The sequence below is a fragment of the Lissotriton vulgaris genome, chromosome 3_1, assembly GCF_964263255.1.
Source record: "Lissotriton vulgaris chromosome 3_1, aLisVul1.2, whole genome shotgun sequence".
In the NCBI taxonomy this organism is placed as follows: domain Eukaryota; kingdom Metazoa; phylum Chordata; class Amphibia; order Caudata; family Salamandridae; genus Lissotriton; species Lissotriton vulgaris.
Genome location: NC_141689.1, coordinates 163,344,984 through 163,360,772, shown reverse-complemented (window position 1 = coordinate 163,360,772; position 15,789 = coordinate 163,344,984). Strand labels below are relative to the sequence as shown.

Genomic DNA, 15,789 nt, shown 5'->3' with positions numbered 1-15,789 from the left:
TTCATAGCTTTTGAATTATTGCTTCCTCTGACTGACCAGTTGCTTTTGCAGTTGTTGTCTTTTTTTGTTTTTAATAGGATGCTGTTTATTTGATATTTGACTATTCCTGCACATCTAGGTTCAGTTATGTGGCACTGTTTGTTGATATTATCTAAATACTCTATGTATAACTAATTAGTGATTTGGGAATACCTGTTTGTCAGAAAGTGGGTTATTAGTTTTGGGCGGAGTACTCTTACTGACTTACTAAACATGGTCTGGTTAGTTCTCCAAATAGGTCTAAGAGAGCTTTGCTCAAGTCAGCTCCTGGTAGCTGTGGCACGACCAGCAGGCCATTCCCCAAAAACATGCGTGTTCAAGTCAACAATTTTAAAATCAAAAAAACGAGGAAAAAAATCCCAAACTGACCCTGAAATATTTAATGAGCACAAAGACACCGAAATGATTAAAATCAGGTAAAGAGAACTACAGACATGTATTTTTAAAGTTTTGGAAAATCAACAAACATGTCTAGAGAGATGTTGGAAACTACATTATATTGATCAGGATCTCGCCAAGTATAAGACAGTATTAACTGATTACAAAAATCCAATTCTGTCTAAACGGTCTTATTTTTCTAAACTAATCAAGGAGGCGGAAAACTCTAACAAAGAGCTGTTCAGAGTGGTATCTAATCTATCTACCTTACCAAGTAAAACTGAATAGTCACTCTCAGGACTTTTGTAATTCACTAGCACGACATTTTCAAAGCAAAGTGGAACAATGTATACCACCTTTGACAATGGGGCAAGGCCTGAGATTAGAGACTTAGCATTCACGCCACTTTCTAATGCTCCAACCTTTAAAGAATTTAGAGCTGTAACAGTGGATGTGGTCACCACCTACATCAGTCAGGCTAAATCTGGCTCTCCCTATGATCCTCTCCCCATGATGATTTTTAAACAAGCTCCTGAGATTCTCGCCCCAAGTCTAACCTCAATCTTTAACTCTATGTTTGAGCAGTGTGTTTGTCCCTCTATATGGAAGAGGGCTTCGACTCTTTTCAAAAAATCAAATCTGGATAAAACTGATACTAATAATTACAGACCCCTTTCACGTCTTCCACTTCCTGCCAAATTGGTGGAGAAAGGTATGAATAAACAAATTACACAATATTTACAGGATCATAATATTCTGGGTGAATCCCAATTTAGCTTTAGGGCAGAGCACAGCGTAGAGACAGCCTTGATGTAATCAGAGCAGTCCTGGATGCAGGTGGCGCTGCGACTCTTATCCTGCTCGACCTTTCGGCGGCGTTCGACGCGGTCGACCATCAATTGCTACTCACTCGCCTAAATGTGCTGGGTGTTGCGGACAACGCTGTAGCTCTGATCTCTTTGTTTTTATCCAACAGGATACAATCAGTGGCATTGGGTAACTATGTTTCCCCGTCTTTCATTCTCCCTTGAGGGGTACCTCAGTGCTCTTCTCTGAGTCCTACACTCTTCAATGTATATGAATCTGAACTGGTTGTATTAATTGGATCTTCTGGGATGGCACCAACATCCTACGGGGGTGACACACAAATTATCCTGTCTATTTGCAGAGGCGCCATCTCACCAGTAAATAGATTTAGAGACTGTACGTTGGCAGTCAACGCATGGATGAGTTCGCACTGCCTCAAGCTGAATTCAGGAAAGACAGAGGTGATTCTATTTTGGATTTTTTCACCTAACTGGTCACAGATCTGGTGGTTTGATGAATTGGGAGTAGCACCCACCCCGGTCGCCAAAGCAAAACATTTAGGAGTACTCATAGACCAGAGACTAAATTTTGAAGCAAAAGTCAAGGCAGTATCATCAGCTAGTTTCTTTCTACTCAAGAAAATCAAGAAATTCTTACCTATAATCCCAATAGATAGCAGGAAAACAGTGATAACCTCTGTAGTTGTGGCCAAATTGGACTACTGCAATGGGCTCGATCTCGGAATGCCCGTGAAGCAGACTCATAGATTGCAGATGATCCAGAATGCAGCTGCTAGACTTCTGCTGGGGATCCTTAAGTTTCAATCGATAGGTAATCACCGTAGGAGACTGCATTGGCTTCCAGTAAAGGGTCGCATTAAGTTTAAGGACTTATGTGTCAAGTATAGGGCACTCTATACTTCCCAAACAGATGTCTTAGGTCCAAAGGAGTTAAAATAATGATCTCTCAAAGATTCTGTAAGGCTAACTGGGGCGGCAGAAGTTTTACTGTAGGAGCCACGAAACTCTGGAACGCCCTCCCCTTTTCTATCAAAAATCTTCCATCTCTTACATCCTTTCGTACGGCCCTAAAGACTTTTTTATTCCATAAATAGTTCACCTGCCTGCTTTCTGGAACTGTTAGCACCAAGACACCGTTTGGTATTTGTACGGTGTATAAATCCTAATAACATAACATAGAAAATACAACACGCCAATCAAAAGTATCAGTTTTTAGTTGTCCGAGGTCTATGGGCAGTTTTATGCCAACCACGATGGAGAAGAGGACGGATGCACCAAGTGGTTTTTTCTTTGTATCTATTTACCATTTCCTATAGCGCCACTTTACCAGGAATGTATAAGCACCATTTACGAAATAACTAGAAAGATGAAAATGTCAAATCCCAGATAAAATACAGAAAAACCAGTACAACATATTGCCACGGAGGAGAGAACAATGAGAGAATACTAGATATTGCAGGTGAAAGAAGTGATGACTGACAGTGGCGATTGTAATGATTAGTTGAGGTGAATGCAAAAAACATAAGGTTTCAGAAGTTTCCGAAAGGTGAGTACATCAGATTGGGTTCAGAAGGACGGAGGGATGGAACTTGAGAAACTGGTCACAGCTCAAGAGATAGACTGCTTATACTCCTACATACATGTTCAAGGTAGGAGTTTCAAAAAGAGAGAATTTTTTCTCCAAAGCACTCCCTTTACACCAGAGATTGTGAAGATAACTATGAGGTAGAAAGGGGATTTGAGATGGATGTCCTTGTGGTTTTAACTTAAATTCTGGTAGGAATGTGGGTCCAGTGGAGTTTGCTCAGGACTGGAGGAGACGAGCCAAGCAATTGCACCAAGGACCACTGTGATGAGGCACTAGCAGCCTTTGGGAGATCTGTAAGAACTGCATCGTCCTACTCAGGGTGGGAGATGAATAGACTATGGGTGCAGGTCTTGGTTCGTTGGGGTAAGTAGATACTTTATTTTTTTCAAGTCACAAACAAAGTAATTAGCTGATTGGGCTGCTTTATTGATATGAGGAATAAGAGATCGATCTCTGTTGATGAAAAAGCTCAGGGTTTTTATTGTAGGTGAGACGATAGGAAGGGAGTTCATCAGAGTTCACTTAGTAGGGTTAGGCCTAGTTAGTTTCGCTTCTTTGAGAGATGAGTAAGGAATCAATATTTTGCAGGTTTAGATGGAGGAAGACAGTGACATCCAACGCTGTGCTCCTAGGAGTCAGGACTTTATGATGTGGATGTCTTTCTGGCATGAAGTCTTACTTTAAAGCTGAATATCATTAGCATATTCATGTATGCAAATGTTGAACTATTTAAGAATATCCAATAATGGGTTTAAGCAGAGTTTAAATAGTACCAGGGCTAAGATAGAGCCTTGAGGTACAGCTCAGTTAGTAGAGGACCATAGGAGGGAGTTGTTCCCTGTTTTGTCCACTAATAAAGCACTTTTAATCTACTTTTACTCCACATTTTGGAGCTCAGGGTCCCCCAGCGATGCTAAGTCACAGGCTGAATCCATCTAAGGTAGCTTGAAGTCTAACTCCTGCTGAAGCCATTGATTCTGGTGCCAATAGCTCCGGTGGGAGACAGCTGGATTCCATTGCTGCGGTAGTCGCTTTGCTGCTGGGATAAATTTGCTGTCTCGCCGCCAGTCCAAGCTGTTAGCTCCGGATCTAGTCATTTTTTTGGTTCTTAAAACACACCAGTGAGGCACAGCTGGAAACTTTAGCCTGGCAGGGCTTCACAGGGCCAAAACCTCTTACCACAAAGGTCTGCTACACAAGTTTTTAGCGCTGCAGAAGAGGTCAGAGTGAAACAAATCAGCTTTTCTCGCATGCCAAGATTGTGCCATCCCAGAGAAATATCCGCATTCTTCTAGAGTTGGACACTTTTTACTAAGGCCAGGCTTCTAAGCAGCAGGTCTCTCCCAAGCCAATGCTTCTACATGGTCCAGTCCTCAGTGATCAGCTGGGCTGTCTCAGAGTTAGCAGCTTTTTGTGTTTCTGTTGCTAATAACACAAGGCAACTACTTGACCACTAGAGAGCAGGCCCACTCCCTGGGTGCCAGCCCGACCCAGTAGTAAGGGCTCCCTTTCTTTTAGATTTCAGGCAGATTCTTTCTCTTGAAACACAATTCCTTCCCAGGTAATGTTCTGAGCAGGTAGTGCTGAGGGCCAGTCTTATCCCGTGAACTAACCAGGGATTGGGAAAGTCCCTACACCCAGTCTTGACTATGCCCTTGCAGGTTCCCCACCTCCTGATTCTCTGCTAAATTTTTTTGTTTACTGTAAACCTCCACAGAGACCCTGGAAAAATGGCTCGCACCATCCTTCACCTGTAGGAGCAAAGGCTCTTTCCCTGGAAGGGGGTTTCCTTCCTGCTGGGGACGGAGCCAGAAAGTTCAGGGTGGCTTTGTACGTCTTTGCTAGCAGTTACTTGCAAACCCACTTGACACTCTTAATTCAAAGGAAGAGACATGAAAACTGGCTGACAACATCCGTATATTACTGCTCCCAGAAGTCAAGACTTTGTTTTCCAGGAAAAGGGTTCTTATCAACCCAGTCAAGGATGATATTTGGCTTCCTAACACGGCTGAGATGCAAACCCGTTTTAAACTAGTTTACGGTCAGGCAGCACAAAGTATACCTTCTTAAAGTTACTTTTCCCCAAAAGTTTATGAAATTCTACTTTTACCTTCGAATAAAATTTTTAAAATTAAGTGAAAATAATGTTAAATCACCCTCGCATTTTCTCAGGTGCAGATATGAAGTAATAAAAGAGTCGTACATTAGCAAAAATAGGTGAAAATTCAGGGAAGAACATGCAGAAAGTTAATATTTCCTACAATGTTGCCACGAAGGAGAGGAAATCTTCTTAAATCGTGCCTTATGGAGGAAGAGAAGTGTGCAGCGATATAATAATGTAGAGGTAATAATTGATAGCCACTAAAGAATTTGACCAATTAAAGCTTTCTGCATCAACAAGGATGCCTTGATTGGCTTATGGAGGAAAATAATTTTGGGAAGTTTCCTGACATCCTTCTCTCTCTCCTAGATTTGCCACCCGGACAGTTTTATACTGGCACGGCCAGTAGTTTCATGTCCCTCCCGGCACAAAATTATAATAATTACCTAAAGTCGGTATTTGTATCCCTTATCAGTATCAGTTCATACTTTAAACAGTAAATATTAGAAGGAACTCTTAAAAATGTGTTCTGCAGCTGCCCTAATGACCCCTGACTAAAAATTCAAGTAAACGAAGACAGAAAGGGCATGTTAAAAATTAATACATATGACTGCTTATAAAGTACTTCTTAAGAAGCATGTCCAGACCTTTGCAGAATCTTCAAACGTGAACAGATGGCTGACATTGCTCTTTGAGAAAGGGAGGAAGCATACTCTCGCATCAACTTGGATTTAGACTTTGAAACGAGAAGCTAAGTGTTCTAGCTAAGGACAGTGTGTGCTGTTGAATTAACCTCTGTCAATTGGACTAATTTTAAAATCCCTAGCTAAGAGTTGTTAGCATGTTCTGAACAACCTGCAATCATGTCATATGATGTGATAATGTGGTAGCCCTAGATACAGGGCGTTTACATAGTCCAGCTTTGAATTAAATAGGGCCAACACGGTCACCATTTGTTGTTCCTTTCTAATAAAGTTGAAAGTGCATCTTCATAGAAATAAAAAAAAGAAATGTTTACAAATGTTGTAAGGAACAAACGCAGACTAATTTGATCTTTTAATAAAGCAAGGGCACCTTTATCCTCATATTCACGTTTCAGGTGCAGATTCTTTCTTCCCACAGGCACACATTTCTATTATTAGGCCAAAATAAATACAGCAATTGACTCTTGCTACACCACCTATTCATTTATATCCCTGTTTTCTATGTTAGTTGGACATGTTTAAACCAAATATTGACAAAGGCAATAGGTCTGTTCTTAGCAAGCTGGTGCCATTTATTTTATTCCAAGTATATGGTATAAAAAGACAAAAAGAAGATATGCCACAACCTAATAATGATGGCTATATAGTCACAATAAATATTGTAATAAAAAAAGAGCACTCTCATAATTTTAATAGTTTTAATAAACCAGTACCAAAGCTTCCTAGCGGGCAGGTATACTTACAACAGACATAGAACTCACCTTTCATTTTAACACACATCACAGGAAACTATTATTCTTATTAGCGCAAATAAAAGGTACTTTTGGGTTTGCAGAGTTAAAACACACAAGGTTACTAAAAAAAAAACTTGCAAAGACTAAAGAATGCAAATAAAAGTAGCATTGGCAAAGTAAAGTATTGACCCACCAGCCTTGGCGTTGACGTGCACTTCTATTCAGGGATAGGTACGTGAAATCAAGAATTATGCTGTCACAGTGTAAGAGAGCCATTGGCTGAAATAAGTGGACCCATGCTGTATGCTGCGGGGGGCAGGGCACATGTAAATTGCAGCCGGATATACAGTGGATGAAGAAGGCTGATCCATGGGCCCCATTAAGTATACATTGATGTATGTATTTTTATATTAAAGTTGTTTCTTCTGTTCATGTGAGCCTAGCTTGATGGCTAAGCTTACCGTTCGTCCTCACTTAAACACATTATATACAAATAATTGGTAGGGACTTACAGTCACTCCTACGACACTGTAATAGCGTATGTGTGCAACCTGTAGGAGAAGGTAGGTATCCACAGGAGGAAACAGAAGATAGAACCACCCCCACCCCCCCGTAATGTCGCCCGTGCTACACACATAATTAAAAGGCTGTCTTATGCACTGCAAAAACAAGTTTTTTTATTATGTCCATAACATAGGATAACAGGCATTGGCATAGCCAATAGGTCTCACTTTTGGGACCTTATAAGTATTTAGTTATGCAGCACAATATGCATGCAACAACATCAACTGTTGCATGGCTAAACACTTATAAGGTCCCAAAGGCGAGACCTATTGGCTATGCCAATGCTTGTTTTTGTAATCAACCCATGTTTTCTTTTGACAGATTTAAACACTTCCCGCATGGGCCAGCCAGGCAGTTGGACACTTTCCACTGATGCCCTAGCACCTTATAAGACTGCGCGTTTTATCTTGCACACCTTTTAGCTTGGCCACACGCCAAGACTTGACAATAAAAGCAAACTAGGAGTCAAGCTTTGGTCCTTGTGCAGAGCATTAAAACACTAGTACCTCGTTTGAGCGCAAGCCCCTGCAGTGGAGTGTAATCTGTTTACAAATGCGCTTCGTAAGGGGTGCGAAGCACTACATACAACTGTAATATAATGCTGTAATGTGATCAGTGCCTGTCCCCTTTTCAAACTTTCAATGTATAGGCTGTACACCACATCGACTTTAACCGCAGCTTGAAGCATTTAAACATTGATCTATTTTACTTGTTACATTTTTTGAAGGACTAAAACAGGTTGCCTAATAACTCCAGGGCAATTTGATATATAATAGTATTGGCTGAGACACAAGCGAGGTTGGCTGTGTGTCCATACAAGTTATTCAAAGTTCAGATATGGGTTTCTAGCGGACATGTGTAGCAGTCACGTATGTACAGACAAATTAACACTCGGTTTTGTGCATCAATGCTAATCCTAAATACTGTTTGGTGTAATCTCAGCATTTCTGTAAATACCGAATTACAGATAGATACTTAAACAACAAATGAAATTAGTCTAATACAAAATATGCAGTAGAATTAAAAAGTAAAACTTTAGCACAGAACTTCCCCACTTACAATATATTTTAAAACTTTCTGAGTGAAAGACAGAAGAAAACATACTTTAACTATTCATTTTCGAATAAACACGCAGCACCTACCTTGACATCGTATTTCTTCCTTCCCTGCATTACCTGACTTGACAGGTAAAACAACATAATTTGTCTATACCAAAACGTAAAAATTACATATGCAAAATTCTCAGGCACTATGTCGTGGATCGAGGTAGACATGCTTCCGGCTGAACACGTTTCTCCAGAGGAGATTCTCGAAAAGGAAGCTACAGCGCTTTCATTGCTCTGAACCGTCACGCAGCATAATAGGAGGGAGGGGAAAGCTGCTGCCAGAGATAGAAGTAGGACGGCGCAAATAAAACCTCGGCTCATTGTTGTCATTTTTTTTATCTGGACTTTAATTTTAATCCAGCATGTTTTCGAACATAAAAGGAAATGTTTAAATCAAAGTGGTAAGACAAAATAAAACCCATATTTTACAAGTCTGTAATTAGTGCAAATGACATTTCTTACAAAAACATTTCACGTTAAATATATTATGAAATTTGAGCACATAATGCAAAAATTATTTTAAAATTCTACTCTACTACTGTGCATTTTTTTGAAATATTTTTTCTTGTTGACTGCGAATGAGGTTTTCCAAGATGGTAGTTCGTTTAACCTATGCCCAAGGGTAAACCAACTTCTCTTTCTAGATCTGAAATGTGATAAACCTCTTTGTTTACACGCTAATTGAGCAATCCTCCAGGACTAGCTTGAAGAGCAGGTATTCAGCGATCCAAATGATGCCGTATTGTTGTCTATGGTTACACGCATACAGACGTAGGAAAGCTAAATAAACGTGCATTGAGGTGGATTTTAGAATACCGGTCGGCGAGTTCAGTTTACCGACGTGTGAGTTAACGGCTACAGTGGCCAACTTGGAAGCTGAGGAGCCAGGTTCGAGTATGGCGAGAGGCAGAAACATTCTATGATTCTGGCCAAATCATACTTAAACAAGCACATGCGCGGCAGGCTGCCTGCAGCAGGGGCAGGCGCATGCGCACCTCGCACGGCAGCAGGAGGGAGGAGGGGGGCTGTGCGATTCCCTTGCGAGAGCGATAATTGCTACCATATGGCGGCGCTCGCTCCCGCAAGTGAATCGCAGGCAATGGAACGTGAACACGTTTTTGGCTGAAAAGCCAAAGCGATAGATAAAGGTCTTTTTGCCTATGTAGCGAATGCGTGCTGCATAGGCGAGATATAAAAAGGACTCTTGTCCTTTTATCATATCTAACACATGATCTAAGGTAAAGGCATCAGTGAGGGGGGGTGGAGGAGTAACAAGGAGATGGAGGGTGGCCCTGCTGCAATCTACTTTCCCTGGTCAAGTCTATAAAAAAGACCCACAATACCCTGGTGGATTCAGCTTCCAAAAAAAGTAAGTAAATCATTGGCACATCTGATAGGTCTGGCCTTGGCATGCTGGTGTAACGATTATTATCTTTCAATTAGTTGCAAGCAAATGCAAAAATTTGAACATTGCTGCCATCTAACGGTGACCACGATATACTTACAATACAAAAAGGAAATTTTAAAAACATTCACTTATGTTGATGTTTAAAATCCCCTTTCAGCTGTGCCAAGCATTCTAGTATTGATGATGATATCCCAATTGTAATATCACTAGTGTTGTCAGGAAAAATAGGTGCTGCACAACCCAATCTGAAAAAAAAGAGTCACTGTGGCAGGTTATTGTTTCTGCAAACCTATAGTATTCCCAAAATAATCTAAACATTTTATTTGGTGGTCCAAGGGGAAAAGAGTGGCCAACAACACTCTCAACTTAGATGAGGAGAATCCCAAACTCAAATGAATTAATGTGACCCCTGAGTTTTGAAGCAGCTATTTTTCCTGACAAAACTAGTGATATTATAATTGGGAGATCAATTAGGAAGGACAGGAAGAACAGGGATAAGATATTGGAAGATTTGTTTAAAACCTTAGTGCTGGAGTGACAGTCGACAAAGCTGTGACCCGAGGTAACCCCAGACAAAAGGAAGGACTGAAGATGAAGTTTATTAGATTGGCTACTGGAATTTACAGAGTGACTACAGAATGTATCAAGGATACCTCATGCATTATGAAGAAGAAGGAACATAAAGAGACGAAGAACAAAAAAACGCTACTGTACTCATGAACTATTATTCTGGACATTGGGTTGCTCAGGGGTCACTTTAATTCATTCTACTATTAGTTGAGGAGGCAACAAGAAGACATCATCATCATCCAACCAAGCACTCAAATTGTGAGCAGCGACAGTGTCACAATGTCACTTAAGCACTATATATCTGCAACTTTTAAAAGGAGACAGGATGTAAATCAGCATATAACTGGCCACCCAAAGTTCAGTTAAAGTAAGTAGCCGTTTGTTCACAGATAATACACAAAATTAAAAATCACACTCTGAAAGAGCTTTGTAACAGAAGAGAAAATAACTATTTTTCACAGGTGTGAATAATGTGTACAACTTTGTATTTACTCACTGTCAAGGGAGCTAAAGGGTAAAGTGGACTGGCCAATTGCTTCATGCTGAATGCTATGGTGGGAGGAAGCTAAAAGAGAATGACAGATCAACAGACCAATGGATGAAGCCTTCCTACCAAACACATCTCCATGTTTATAGCATTATGATTTTGGGCTAATAATAGGTTGGTGATGTAGATAAAGCTGTTCTCAAAGGCCAGTCATAAAAATAAATAGATAGTGAGTGAAAGAAGCCCAAAGAAATAGGAATAAATTGCAGTTGAATTGAGCCCAGTAAACCTTGGAAAGGTAATCACCTAAATATGTGCATTGATTTGATTTGATTTGATTATTGCATTTGTAGAGCGCATGCTGTCACTCCATAAGGAGCATTCTGGCATTAAGGGGAGGCAGGGAAGAGGTGGAAGCCATGAGGACTCTATATCAGGGATAGGCAGAGTTTGTCTGAAGCTACAAAGTTCCAGGTTTCAGTGCTTTCCTGAAGTGTGTCTCGGTTTTTAACATCCTTAGGTGTGTTGGCAAAAGGTTCCAGGCTTTTGTTCCTAATGTGGTTACTGTTTTGCCACCCTTTGTTTTGTACTTGAAGTTGGGAGGTTTGAGGAGGTTTGCTGATGATGATCTCAAAGTTCTGGATGTGGTGTAAGGCATGAATCTGGCTGAGGGATACGTTGGCCCGAGGTTTTGCGTGGCTGAGAAAGTGATCAGGAGGATCTTAAACAGGATTCTCTTGTGCAGTAGGAGCCAATGGAGAGTTTTAAGTGCTGCGGATGCTGATGACCTTCGTGGTAGTTTAAGGACTAGACATGCTGCTGCATACTGTAACACCTGTAGTCGCTGCTACTGTTTTACTGGCCATTAGGGGGATGAAGTCAATGACTTGATGAGGCTGAAGCAGGTTCCTGCTACAGTCAGGAGAGATAGGTATCAAACTGTACTCCTTGTTTTTTTGCCACTTTAACAGTGGTAGGAGGTGGCGTCGTACCCTCAGGCCACCAGACATTCGGTTGGAAGGGATTGTCTTTTCCAATTAAAAGAATCTCCGCATTGTCGGTGTTTCACCTGAGGTGGTTGTTCCTCATACATTGAATGACCTCGGCTAGGCAGAATTTAAAATTGAGTCCCGCATCAGTAGAGTCTTAGTCCAGGGAAATAATTAGTTGTGTGTCAACTGCGTAAGACGTTACTTCTATCTCAAATGCAGGTCTCTGGGAAATTAGTGGGATCATGTATATATTGAACAACAGCGGGCTGAGGGATGAGACCTGCGGCACTCCGGTTTTAATGGGACGTTCGGTGGAGAGAAACGTTCCGAGTGACACTGCTTGATTTCGATTGGTGAGGAAGGACTCAATCCATGCCAAAACAGTGTTGAAGATGCCAATGGATTTGAGCTGTGCAAGGAGAACACTATGTGAGATGGTATCAAAGGCGGCGGACAGGTCGAGCAAAATCAGTACTGCCTTCCTGTCTTCATCCGCTATGATTTTAAGAGTATCAGATATTTCCAGGAGGACAGATTCTGTGGAGTGTTTGTGACGGAAGCAGGACTGCCGGGGGTGAACAAAAGTTCCTTGTGGACTAATCTTTCCGTAATTTTTCCCATTGTAGGAAGAAGAGATATTGGGGCAGAAATTGGCGAGATTAGATGAGTCAATGTTTTTTTTTTCAACTATAGCCAGTTTCTATTCGTCAGGGACTATGCCAGAGTTTAGCCAGGAATTGACTATTTTGTTGACTACTGGTTTAATGATATCTTTAATCCGGTGTAGTATCTTTGGGGAACAGTAATTCAGGGGAGAATCTGATTTACAGGCGGTTTGAGTTTGCCCTAGTGAGGCTGGATTAAAAGTTTGAAGTGAATGGATGGTACCGTCTGGGTTAGCCTCTGGATCAACAATCAGGCTATCCCCGTGTGGCGTAGGAAATTTCTTTTGGATATAGAGGATGTTTTCCTCAAACAAGAGTGAGATCTGATTGCATAAGCTCTGGGAGGGCGGGATTTCTTTCTGCAGTGCCTTGGGATCGGTGAAGGATTTTATGATGGAGAAAATTGTTTTTTGATCTTGTTTGTCCTCAAGAATCTTTTAGGAATAAAATGTTTTTTTTATGGGATTGATATATATATATATATATATATTTGTTTTGTATGCTTAGGGGTCAAACAAAAACGTTTGTTCAGACCTACTATGCAGTACTGATGAGAAAATAAATGGTCATATTTTTGCATTTGTCACCCCAAGTGGGACGTGGATGACCATACGTGGGTACCGTGCTCACCATGCCCCTGGATGCAAGCAAGCCTGCTTGATGAGGAGTGATACCAGGAAACCGTTCCCAGGTACTTGTTTCTGGTCCAGGGAAGATGAGGCTTTGCAGTTCGGGCTGGACTGTTCCCATGGGGAGCAGGGTCAAGACTGATTTGCATATGGCTTGGTACAAACTGTGGTGGCGTGGGGAACAAAAAACTATGGATTTAGGTCCAGATCTCTAACTGGGAGTGAGTGTTTGATATTGATCATCATTCCATTCATCAATTGTTCTTTTTGCATATTTTTTGTAGGCATTACTATCTTTATTGTCACAAATTCTTCCTTAAAACAGTGACATTTCATATCTGTGTGAGCAACTATTCTTTGCCCAGTTGTAACCTAGCTGTTGGCCTTGCATATAGAATATGAAAAATTTGATCATACGAGCGACAAACTTTTAATCACTATTTCTACGTTTTTGTTGGTAACATTTTTACATAGAGCCGTTAATTAGTCTATAGCTGAAATCCCAGAGACATGTGTCCGACGAGAAGCAAAAATAACAGGAATAGGCTGTTAGAAGGGAAATCTGAGGGTCGGCCGAGCAAGGGGGAGAGGCCTCTGGGCGAGGGCCCTCTCCTAAGATCGTACAGCCGAGCAACCACCCCCCTACAGATGGACGCCACACAAGGATAGGTTCTTAACACTTTTATCAGTACTTTTAGGCAGGTTATCGTAACGATACAGAAGGAACAGGATTCAGGGATCCTCTTAAACTTAGTCTCTTGTGGAAAGGGGGTAGCGGGACAGTCTTGGTACCAGTCTGGTACAGGGATATCTTGCGCACAGCTCTCAATCCTCGAGCTGGGGAGTTCTTCAGTATGGGCCGCGGCAGCACCAGCAGGACCCCAGGGATGGTCTCACGAATATGGGCCGCGGCAGCGCCAGCAGGGCTCCAAGGATGGTTTCACGAAGGTGGGCCGCGGCAGCGCCAGCAGGACTCCAAGGATGGCTTCATGAAGATGGGCCGCGGCAGCGGCAGCAGGGCTCCAAGGATGGTTTCACGAAGGTGGGCCATGGCAGCGCCAGCAGGACTCCACAGATGGTTTCACGAAGATGGGCCGCGGCAGAGCCAGCAGGACTCCAAGGATAGTTTCACAAAGATGGGCGCGGCAGCGCCAGCAGGACCCCAAGGATAGTTGCACGAAGATGAGTTTGTCTCGGTGTCTCTCGACTCCAGGATACAACTGCCGACCTGCTCTGGAGCTGCCCCAGTTATAGGTCTGGTGCCCTTTGATGTCCGGACCCTCGCACTTGGAGGTCGGAGGGTCCGGGATGTGCGAGTCCAGACACCCAGCAGAGGGGTGGAGCCAGCGCCCAGGGAGGCTGGGGGGCGATCGAAACCAGGCGGATGGGGGACCATCGAAACTCCTTCCCCCATTGACTCGTCAAGTGGTCTCTTTACCCCCTGGTTGGATCGTGGTGCCTCGATGTCGGGGCTTCGCTGGGTCTGTGGCTGGGGTCGGGCCGAGGCCACGAGGCCTGGTCGTGGAGGGTCCAAGATGGTGGCTGGGCCGGAGACGGTGATCCAGGAAAGGGTCCGGGCCAGCCGAGTGGGTTGAGGAGAGGAGGTCGAGTTCCACCGGGGAAGAGCTGGGGGCGGCCCGGAGGGGCGGCACTCATGGAGGGAGGATGGTGATGCTCTTGGCCGGGGAACAGGGGTCGAGGTAGTCCGGGACCCGTCATGCGGGAGGAGTGGGGCCACACCACGAGGCCAGGTCCAACATAGGCCCAAGTTGTCTTTATGAATACATACAATTATTTTCCAGCTCAGAAGAATGTTCAAAATAAAATCAGATGAAAGAGAATCAAATACGTGTTCATAGAGAAAGGTAACAGGAAGTTGAAGATATGAGGAGCTGAAAAGACAAGAAACAGCAAAAAACCAGCATAAGTACATTGATCCTATAGGAACATATTTCTTTAATATATAGTAACAAGAGTGACACCTGATGGAAATACATTTTCTATTAGTCAAACGCTTGCTGATGATAGAACATGTCGCTCTCAATTCTCTGGGTTCAGTGCGGCCTCTGAGAAACCTTGGGTGCGGGCACTTATTAGATTTTCCTCTGAATGGCTCCTTAAAGGTAGATCTTTTTCATTATCCCTGATTCACTCTCTTTTCCTTCATGTGATCTTCCATTAGAGTTCTTCTTCATGACATTTTCTCTCTGCAGGCTTTTTGTGCTGCCTTAAACCTCCTTCTGGCTTAATGTGTTTATTCAGGTCACTGTTATTGCTAATGGGCTCAGTGAACTGTAATAAGTAACAGCTAGGGATTCCTTTTTGCAAGTATATCAAGATTGGCTCGTTCTTTAACTAGGGCAGGGCATTGTTTGAAAGGTGACATTGACTTTCTAATATTTAGGTATGTCAGGAATACTCAATGGAGCCTTTTCACAAAAGTGTTGTGAAGTAAGTAGTGTAGTGCTTTTTTACGTCATTTTACCGGCCTTTGTGAGCTGGTCTCAGAATATCAAAAAATTTGAATAAAACAGATGTATTCATGCAACATTCATGCAAAGTTAGGACAGCTATGAAGGCCAGTGCCCTCTTTGCACTTTTACTAAAAGGGAATTGGATATTTCGGGGATGATTCACAAAGGCAATTTAGAGAATATAGCAATTACTTCAATTGTACTAATCCCTGTACTCATAAATGCGTTTGTGAATCTGCCCCTTTACATTTTCTTATTTCTGTTATTTTCTCTGACAAGGACGTGCCAATGCAAAATAGATTGCAGTTCTCTAGGAGTGACAGCACAAGTGATCTTGTAAGTTCAAATTTGGGGATCAGTTTTGGCAAGAAGATCTCTCTTAAGCATCATGAGTCAAAATTGTGTTTTTTACTCAGGCACTCACCCAGTAGTGAAGGGTAAACTCATTTGAATTTGTAGCAGCTCAGTCAGAGGCAGAATAGAATTAGTGTTCAGTGCAGGGCACCAAATTCAGAGGCGTAGC

General features: G+C 42.3%; 1 protein-coding gene across 2 annotated transcripts in view; it reads left to right on the top strand.

Moving 5' to 3' along the window:
* PHF24 (PHD finger protein 24) overlaps positions 1-15,789 on the top strand; it is a 528,118-nt gene that overhangs the window by 491,692 nt on the left and 20,637 nt on the right. The window lies entirely within an intron of this gene.